The sequence below is a fragment of the Calidris pugnax genome, unplaced genomic scaffold (assembly GCF_001431845.1).
Source record: "Calidris pugnax isolate Ruff unplaced genomic scaffold, ASM143184v1 scaffold398, whole genome shotgun sequence".
NCBI classification, from domain to species: domain Eukaryota; kingdom Metazoa; phylum Chordata; class Aves; order Charadriiformes; family Scolopacidae; genus Calidris; species Calidris pugnax.
Genome location: NW_015091280.1, coordinates 743,386 through 752,922, shown reverse-complemented (window position 1 = coordinate 752,922; position 9,537 = coordinate 743,386). Strand labels below are relative to the sequence as shown.

General features: G+C 41.2%; 1 protein-coding gene across 4 annotated transcripts in view; it reads left to right on the top strand.

The window, feature by feature from the left end:
* The first annotated feature begins 6,931 nt into the window (after window positions 1-6,931).
* Window positions 6,932-9,537, top strand: part of NYAP2 (neuronal tyrosine-phosphorylated phosphoinositide-3-kinase adaptor 2) — a 144,401-nt gene continuing 141,795 nt past the window's right edge. For 3 of the 4 annotated variants that reach the window (XR_001414014.1, XM_014960674.1, XM_014960672.1), the window contains exon 1: window positions 6,932-8,037. The gene's annotated coding sequence lies outside the window, so the exon portion shown is untranslated. The remainder of the gene's footprint in view (window positions 8,038-9,537) is intronic. The other variant, XM_014960673.1, reaches the window with a different exon arrangement.

Sequence of the window (9,537 nt, the reverse complement as noted above, 5' to 3'; positions counted from 1 at the left end):
TCCAAACTTCACTTGCCCTCTTGTCCCATCCTGGAGTGTGTAAAAACAAATATTTCATGTGGATTTTTATTAAGTACTGAAAACAAACACATTTGAAAAACACATCATATACTGGTGCTGTTTATAAAGCTTAAGTATATTTTACTGAACAAATAGCATCTTTTTGTTTCTTTATAAAGTTAATGCCTTAGAATTTAGCCAACATCAACAATTTACTCTTAAATGCCATCTTAATGTACATAACACAACTACCTTATTTAATAGAGGAATTTGTCAATTTGTTAGTCTTAAATTAGAAACTGTACTTCTCTGAATCCTTCCCATCTTTCAGTATTTATCAGACCTTTATTTAGTGGCCCAGATGCTTTTTTTGGTGAAAGTGGGCAACTCTGACTTTCCCCTGTCTGTGGGACTGACTTACTTGTAGTGCTGGAAAAAAATTACAGATTATATTAATGAGTGCAGATAGGAGACTTCAAGTTTCTGGAAAGTTTCTCAACTCCTATTCCCAGATCTCTTGCTCTAGACTTCGCTGTAGGTTGCTTTTGCAGATCTTGTGGTCTGTGGGCTTCCAGGCACTTTTTTTTTCTTTTCAGAGTTCAGAGATGCCGTGGGGCTCACTGGAGCTCCTTATTCACAGCTGAGTCTCTGAGTAGCGCGGATGAAAGCAAGAAGTTGGCTGCTCCTGAATGAGACCCAACTGGCCTGCCTTCCATCTGCTGGCCCGTGCTGGCTCTCTGCTGCCCACTGATCGCATAGGCAGGGTGGTCCTCTCACAAGTCATAACATCCATGTGGTGCCAAAATCCCAGGCTAGTTCTCAGCTTGATCGGTTTCCCAATCTGCTTTGCCACACGGCCAAGCAGCATTTGTGCCAGCAGAAGGCCAGAGGAATAGCTGGGGGTGGGAAGAAAACAGAGCTGCATTCTTGATTCTGTGTTTTTAGCTGCAGTCCTGGCTTACACAAGTTTGAAATGCCCAGAGACTGTCAAGTGCTCTCGTAAATCACTCTTGCAACTTATGTACATGGTCACATTTGTATATTGTGTACATACCCTTCTCTGCCTGCCTTAAAGTGCTTGTCGTAGTCGTTGTTCTAGAGTTTCTAGGGCAGGGAGGACTGCCTGTCAGCTCCCCGACTGCCTGCAGGATTTTCTTTGCTTCTGTAGGCTTCAGGAGGCCAAGTCTTAGTGCAGCAGTCTTGGCATGTGTTCTGCCTGGGCACTGCAGTCATTCAGATAGAAGCTTAAGCGCACTAGTTGTGTCTGTAGCATAAGGACTTTTCACTTTAAAAGTCACCGACCACTTTGGCAGGGGTACCGTTCTCACGCTGTGAAGTGCCCCCTGCATTGTGTAGCGCAAGGAAGCAATTTGATTGAAAAGAACACCCTCCTCTTTGTTTTGTTTTGGTTTTTTTTTTGGATTCTTCCTCATTCCCACCAAAAATTATTTCTGTTCTGGATCATTTCCATGACCCAGTTCCCTGCAAGGCCACACATAATGGGAATGAGCAGCAGCATGGGGAGGTGACAAGCAAGCTTAAATCGCCTTGCCTTTATACTCCATAGGATGAAGAGTGCCTCTTTGGGGCTAGAAGATCAAGACTGCTATAGCAGAAATAGAGCACAGTGTGAGTGCAACCATACTGACCCAGCTGGGTTTATCCTGGAATAATAAGCCCACCTACAACCCCCTGTATGAGTTAAACAGTAAAAGCACAATTTTGCAACTACAACTGCAGCTATGTTGGAGGATTTTGCCAGCATCCACTATGCTATAAATACATATGTCTGTATTTGGGACCTGACCATAGAAATGTATCTTTACCAGCTTTAATTGATTTTAGCTAGGAGCTAACTGGCTCCAGAAGAACTACTTATAGCTTAACATTTCTGTTGAAAATGTACCATTTAGTAATTAATGGGTTTGGAAAGCAGCCAGAATCTTTCAATCTAATCCAGTTTAAGAAAAAAGAATCAATTGACTCTTTTTTTGAATGGTAAGTATCATGAAATATTTTACAACAAATCATGCTTAAAAATAGCCCAGTTGCACCAGCTGTCATGTAGGATAAATCACTTGCATCAGGACATGATCTTTGTGATTTGTGGTCTATGCAAATAAGAGCAGGGTTTTGCTCCACATTTTGTATTCAGGCAAAGTTCCCTGTGGACTTCAATGGGAATTTTGCCTAAGCAATAACAGCAAAATTGGTCCCATGTGAAAAAATTTGATCACTGGGGAAAATTAAGAGATTTTTCTTAAAGGCACAGATGGCAGTTAAGCATTTAACTTTAATTGGCTTTTTACATGAGTGGGGACCCCTCTACCGTTGTACCTTTAGAAGAAACCTCCTTAGTACTCTGAAAAGAAATGTGTGTGGCAGTTGTTGATAGTTGGTTCCTGGGGGGGATAGAGCCACTGTATTCCAGGGAAGTGAAAGGGTGCCACAGAGGGGTGTGAAATAGCTGAAATATATACCAGATAGAACAATGAGAGCTTCCTTTACTCTTACTGTGTGAGTAGTTTTACTTGTTGTGACAGTGCTGTATGTGTAAGGAGGGAGGTAGACGCAAAAGGAGCTAAACGTCGCTGGGAGAAAGAGAAACTGCAGAACTTCCAGGGCTTTAAGAATGCTTGAGGGGAAAAGACATGAGTGTTAAAGGTTATCTGGGGCATGGAATGAAATAATTTGGGAAGAGTGGCCTTAAAGGCTCAGTTTAGTATTTCAGCATATAACTTCAAAAATTAATTGCAAATAGATCCTGAGTTTTTCACGTTGCTTAGTGTGGTCATAGGTGGATACTAAAAGCATGAACAAACCTAATCTGAGAAAGCTGCTTAAGGTCAAAGTTATAGTGAGAACTATGCTTGGGTTTGGATGTAGTTTTTCTATACATTTTCTTTGAATTAACCCACTGACATTTTAACATTTATTGAAGGGTTTAAATATAAAAATAAAAATGTAAGTATCTTTGTTTCACACATGCACAATTCAGTGCTAAAGGCACATCATGGTGATGGCTAAAACCAGGACTTAGGATGCAACATAAGTAAGGTTGTAATTGAAAATTTCACTTCCCTCACTCATGAGAATATTTTATCATGAAATTGAGATACTTAGCTTGGTCATAACTGTTGTGACTGATTAGAACCAGGTACCATGTTCTGGGGTTAAGAAGAGCCAAATGGAACTGCTGGAAAGGTCAAGGATAGTAGCAAGACCTAGAACAAAAGATGCAGCCAGAGATCAGGCAAGGAATCCATACTGCAACGGGCATAAGGTGGCTAGAGCAACTGCAGGTTGGCAGCAATAGAAACTAAGAATCATGGCTAAGCACACAAGAGACAGGAAAAAGTAATTGAAGCAAAGGAGGCGGGATAAAGAAGGAAGAAGCAAACCAACCTTAGCCAATAGACATGTTAATTGGCCAAAGTCAGCATCTTAGTGGTCTTGTATTTGTAAGTGTGGGTAAACTGCCAACCCTTAGCTTCCCCTGTGATGAGTCTGCCAAGCCTTTGGTCTTGGCAAAATCTGACTGATAGGAACTTTGTGTCATTTGGTGCATGGACAGGCCTTGTTCAGTAGCCTCTCTCTTTCCATTCACTGAGATGTAGAGTTTGGGTACGGGTTATAGATTCATACCACACTCCCCTTGGTTAGGTATCAGGAATTTCCAGGTTTAAATTAATTGCTGGTTCCATTTCTGATTTTAATTTTTTTTTAAGTTCTTATTGAGTCTTCATTCACAGAACTCTTCATCTATGGCCATGGAGGTCAGATAGAAAAATCTGTCATGCGACTGCCTTCCAAGGAGAAGCTTCAAATGCCCTTGCGGGTGGTGCATTCAAAGTGAACAAACCTTTCCTTTTTGACCTTCATACATGTAAATAATTACATAAAAGTCCCTTTTAATAATTACATCAAGTCAGGTGTTACTGGGTTTAGATCTGGAAATCTGGATTTCTTTTTCCTGGAAAGTCATCTTCTCTTCACCAGCCAAGCAGAGACTGAGTCAATAGCACTGAACACTGATACATTTGTCCTCCAGCTTCCCTTACTTCAGAGATAGGCAGACAGCCTTTCTTAGTCACTAAGTGGCCAGTTAGCATCTTAAATGAATATTCTCTCCCTCTTGAAAGGTCTTTGTCTCTCCGGTGGTGCCTGCAGTCTTAGGGCCTTGCAAATCCACTTGTCTCTGAGCCTGAAAGAGCTCGTCATCATGTTGGCAAAGGAGCCTTCTGCAGAGGTCTGCCTTCTCCCTATTATATGGTGCAAGCTTCCAGCCTCCTTACAGCATGACCAGGCAGAGGTTGTGGTATCCCACAACTATTATAACACTAGGTAGTTGCCAGTGTGCATTTTCACAGTAGGTTGTTCATCTTCTCTTTTTCCACTGTGCAAATGCCAAGCACAGGTCAAGTGACATCTCTCTCTGTCATTATGTATATTTATATTATATATAGTGTGTGTGAGCATGTATATAGATGTAAATAAACAAATAAAATGGGTTTATCTACATGCTCTGTAATGAAACCTTGCACAAGTTTTTAAGAAATTCAAAGCAAGTGCAAATCTACATCTGTCCAAATTCTGTGTGGTTGTAACATCCAAGAAGGATCTGGAGGAAAGAAGACAGGGAGAGGGGATTGGCAGCTACTATGAGGAATGAACAGTTCTTCACTCCTAGCTGTCTGGAGACCAGGAAGCCAGGTATAGACCTCTGAAACATGAAAACACGGGTAGTAATTTGTGGAGGTGTATATATTTGTACTGATTAGGCTTCTTCTATAAGGAAGCAGTGAAAGCAAGTCACATCTTCATTAAGGCTGTCATTAAACATTTTTAAAGATGATCATAGCACTGTTCTGAAAGGAACTTGGTGAGAAAAAAACCACAAAGCATATTGCCTGAGTTTTGATCCAGCTCTTTTGGCATCCACACGGTCCCATGATTGACCCTGTAGGTGTTTTTTCCTGTGTTGATGTTATCTGGCTGTGGAGGCAGATGAGAGGCTTTTCTGCGCTTTAACCAGGAATAGAGCTGCCAGCCTTGCAGAGGTCATGATATTCTGCCAGTGCCCTTTCCACAGTGCTACTGGAAGGAAAAAAGGATGTCTCCTTCCACAGCTGATGGAGATGTGGTCCCCAGGAACTGTGGTGCAAGAATGATAAGATGTGGAATCTGCCAAAGGGTGCAATAACATACATACATCTTGCATAACAAGATGATTGTATTTGAGTGAGTTCGGTGACTGGGATGAACCATGTGGTGAAGACAGCCAAATGTCTCATGCTTGTGGATTAAAGTTTGTAGTTCTTCAAATTGCTTATGAACTTGTAATGACTTCACAGTGATATCTTTGTTAAAGTAACATGGAAAGAAACCCGACTGGACAATTTCTCTGTTTTGGTGCATAACTTGGGGCAGAGAGAGACAGGGAAGGTCTGAAATTCTGGAGGAGTATTGGAAATAAGAGGCTATTATGTGACAGAAATCTCCAGTTGATGAAAATCAAAGAATTCCCTAATTACTGCACAGCAACAGCTCTTCTTAAGGTATACTTCAAGGAAGAAAAAATCAGAAGCACAGCTGTGGGCTAGCCTCTGGGCTAGGGAAAGAATTCTCCTTCCAGGACTGCCTCTGGTTCTTCTACACCATAGGAACATCCTTCCCAGATCTTTTTCCCTGACAAAAAGAAAATTCCTCCATATCTTCAGACCCTGTTCTTCTGTCTTTGTAACCCTTCTTAAAGCACCCTTTTGAAATGGTCTCTTGGAGATGCTGTGTAGAAGCTTCACTGCCCTGTTTCTCAGGGTTGCAAGGGATGTGCTGGGCGTGCACTGTTACTGTGAGGGGTCAGTGAGTTACTAGTGAATATCAGAGTGAGCTTTAGGAGCAGGCTTTTATCAGGCTACGGTTCCAGTACTAGTATTGGCTACTGTTGTATGTAGGAGGTCACTACATTTTGCAGTGTGCCTAGGTGGCTATCTTGAGTGCTCCTGAAGGAGAATTCAAGGTAAAATTGATATTGGGAGTAGTAAATCTGCAGGAAGTTCTCCTGTGCTCTGTAGGAAAGGTATTACTTGTGTACCAGCACTGCTTTTTATGTGAACACACCTTACTTTGAAAGGACTTTATTCCATGACTGTAATTTGTTATTAGTTTTAGAAATAAATTCAACTGCTATTGTAACATCAGAATAAAGATTTATGCAAGAGAAAAATATGCCCATAATGTACGAAAGGAGGAAGAATGCAATGGCATTTAGCAATGGGGTAACGCATTCTGTGCATTCAGACATCTCCCCTTTGCAGGCTTTTGCGCAGGGAGTGAATGTTTTTGCTTTGTGTCCAGGCTATGTGTTTTGGGGAGAGAAAGCAAAACTGCACATATTCTGCAAGGAGGAGCTATAACACAGACAGATCCAGTTCAGGAAAATGGAAACGTTTTCTTCCAAGCCATTACACTCACAAATTTTGGCTGAGCATAAAACTGTGTGGTTTTACCTTGAATGCTTTTAAAACAGAATCCTTCTTTCCAGTGTGCATCTCATATCAATATAAGTAAAACAGTGTAAATGTCACGCTCATTCTGTCCGAGTAGCATAGTTTTGTTCTCGTGCAATGGGAGCAGGTGGTGGGAGGTTGTTTTGATGAGGTTAAGAAGCTCCTCCCCTCTTCCCCGAGCAGCAGCCTAATCTGCGTCAGCAGTAATTGTGTGCCTTGCACTGCTTTTCAGTGAGGGTGAGTGCAAAAGATACATCAATATGAGGTATCAAACTGAGGCTTAGATGTTCCTTTTAAGTGGCTGCTCATTTCCTTGAGCCATAACATGGGCTAAAGGTTAACTTACACATTCTCCGTGGAAGAACAATTTCTTTTTTTTGGGAAGGGAGAAGGAGCGGGGGGGGGGAAAGGGCGTTGTTTCATATTCTTTCCTACCTATAGACTAAATGTTATGTAGCTAAACGTTCATGCAGCATTTTTTTTTAAATTTTTTTTATTTTTTTTTCCACTGGATGACTTGCTAATCAGAGTTGGGTGCAGAGGAGATAAGAGGGATACCGTTGCCTAGCTAGGAGGCTCTGCCGAGCGCCCGAGCCCCCGGAGCCGAGGACCGAAGCCGCCGCCGCGCTCCGGCTCCCGGCGCGTCCCCGCTGCCGCCCCCGCCGATGGGCCTAGCGCGGGGGAGCTGTCCGAGGTGCTAGGATGCTGGCTGCGCGGGGGGTCAGGGCAGCCGGATTGCAGCAGGAGAGGAGCCCCACAGTCCTGCTGGCACCCGAAGGTAGGCTTGCTCTTTGTTTGAGAATCCCTGATTAATCAACAGCAGCATCAACAGACTAAGGCAGCTGGGGAGAGCAAGCCTGCCTGTAGTCACGGGGGAGAGAGAGAGAGAGCGAGCGAGGATGCCACAAGCTAGACTGCCTCAGACCTTCTCTAAGTGGCAATGAGAGAGCGAGCGTCTTTCCTGCTGCAAGAAGCCATTTGGATAGGATGTTTTCTATTCCTTATATTCCATTCTTTTTGTCTCCACGGAACATATTCAAATGAGGCACCTTAGAAATCTCTGTGTTAGTGCATATGATGGTGCTGTGATCTTCTGTGTTGTAAAGTGGGTAAAAATCATCCAGTTTCTTCTCTGCTGGACCTCAAAGCAGGGTGTTGTTTATACCCTCCCATTATCTGTACCCTCTCTTCTCTGAATGTGGATTTAAAGAAGCAAGCACCTGTCTTCTCTTGCCACTGCATTTTTTTAAAAGCCAAACTTTCCATGCCATTTTAATCGTATGTTAAGAAGATCTGTAACGTAACACACTGACTTATAGTGATGTCGAATTCTACAATCTGGGCAATTTTGCCAACAAGATTTAATGCACTTTAACTGAAGAAAAAACTGAGCCTAACTGCAAATCTGTTTCTTATGGTGCTGAAATATCCCTTCCGACTGCACTGAGATAACCACAGGAAAGGGCTTTTACAGGCAAAAGTCACCTTTGATTATTGCACTTAGCAGTCCCCGTGGACTTAAATTTTGGTACGTACATATTTTAATACATTATATGAGCATGCTAATAGAACGTGGTGCTAATTAGAAAGAAAAAATGTTACAAAATGAAATAATAAGTAGTCAGAATGCATAATGATGAAGTTGCATGTATTTTTAGGAGGTATTAATCAAGCTATTGCTAAACCAAAAGCTGAAGTCTATTTGGCTATTTTTGTGTACTTCACATGTTGATTGTGCATGTAATAGAGACATTTTGCAGCTGGATGTTTTTGTTCGTAAAAAGCACTGTTAAATAATTAAAAACATTCTTTGCTATTTTCTGATGAAGTAATTGAAATAATTTTTAACATCTATGTTAGTTACTTATCAGACCTGCTGCACCATTAATATTTTGCAGCATCTTAACACGATGCTGGTGGTAGTGAAATCTCCATTTCATTTTCTTAAGGGGGAGGAAAAAAAAATACATCCATCAGCAAGAAGCTGATTCTCTTCTGAGTTCAAATGCACTCCTGTTTGCATACCGAATGTGTGTGTATATGCCTGTGTTCTGTGTGGTTTTATTTCTTCTTGTTATCGTAAGTCTTCCGCATAATATTGGGATGATAAAGAGCCATAATTGCTTTTAAGTGCTGGCCATTCTGAATCTAGTTTTGTAATTGTCCAACATCGGTGTAGTTAGGAGGAAGCAGGGGATAAAAGTGATCCCCTCAGGGGATAAAAGTGATAAAAGTGTTGCTGTATTGCAAAGTAAACAACAGCTCTTTACATTCTGTAATCATAGAGGAGTCATTGTTAGCAAAAATCTTTTTCCTTTTCAAAAAGTACTAGCAAGGGAGCCAAAATCTGAGGCTTGGGTATTTTTTTTTCAGTTCTAAAAATTACAGGGAGCATAACTTTCCCCTATGAAGGGTGGGACTTCTGTAGAAATGAACTATTTTTTTAAACCCATGCATTAGCATTCTCATTCTTCTGAAGGATCCACTTTTAACCTCTTGAAGTGAAGGGCTTAGAGCTACTTGGCTTCAGTGATTTCACTCAGGTGCTAGAGCTCAAGCTGTGCAGTATAACGAGGACAAGGTATATAATTGGTAACCCCAGTCAAAATATAAAGTGTACTTTGTACTTCCAAATAAGTGCAGTGGTTCTCTTTTTTTAAATATCTGCATAAAAAGTTGTCAAATGTTATATAGTAGGAAACTTTCACCCTATTTCGTAAGGTCTTTCCTCTTTGTCATTAGAATTTAATGCATCACTGTTTGTGAAAACAATAATGTCAGGTCATTGTTAAGAATGAGCAGGGAATGCAACTCGAAAAGCATGTCTTAGCAATTTGTTTCATCACATTCAACTGTTCAGGTATTTGAAAGCTCACTTGGTGTAAGGCACAGTTAAGAGATTGAGTTCTGCAAAGTAGTCTCCAATATATTTTTCCATGACTGATTTTTTTTTTTTTTTTTTTTTTCTTGGTTAGTGAAAGTATTTTTTGTACACCCAATACCATTAGGCCCTTTTTAGTGCTGCTGG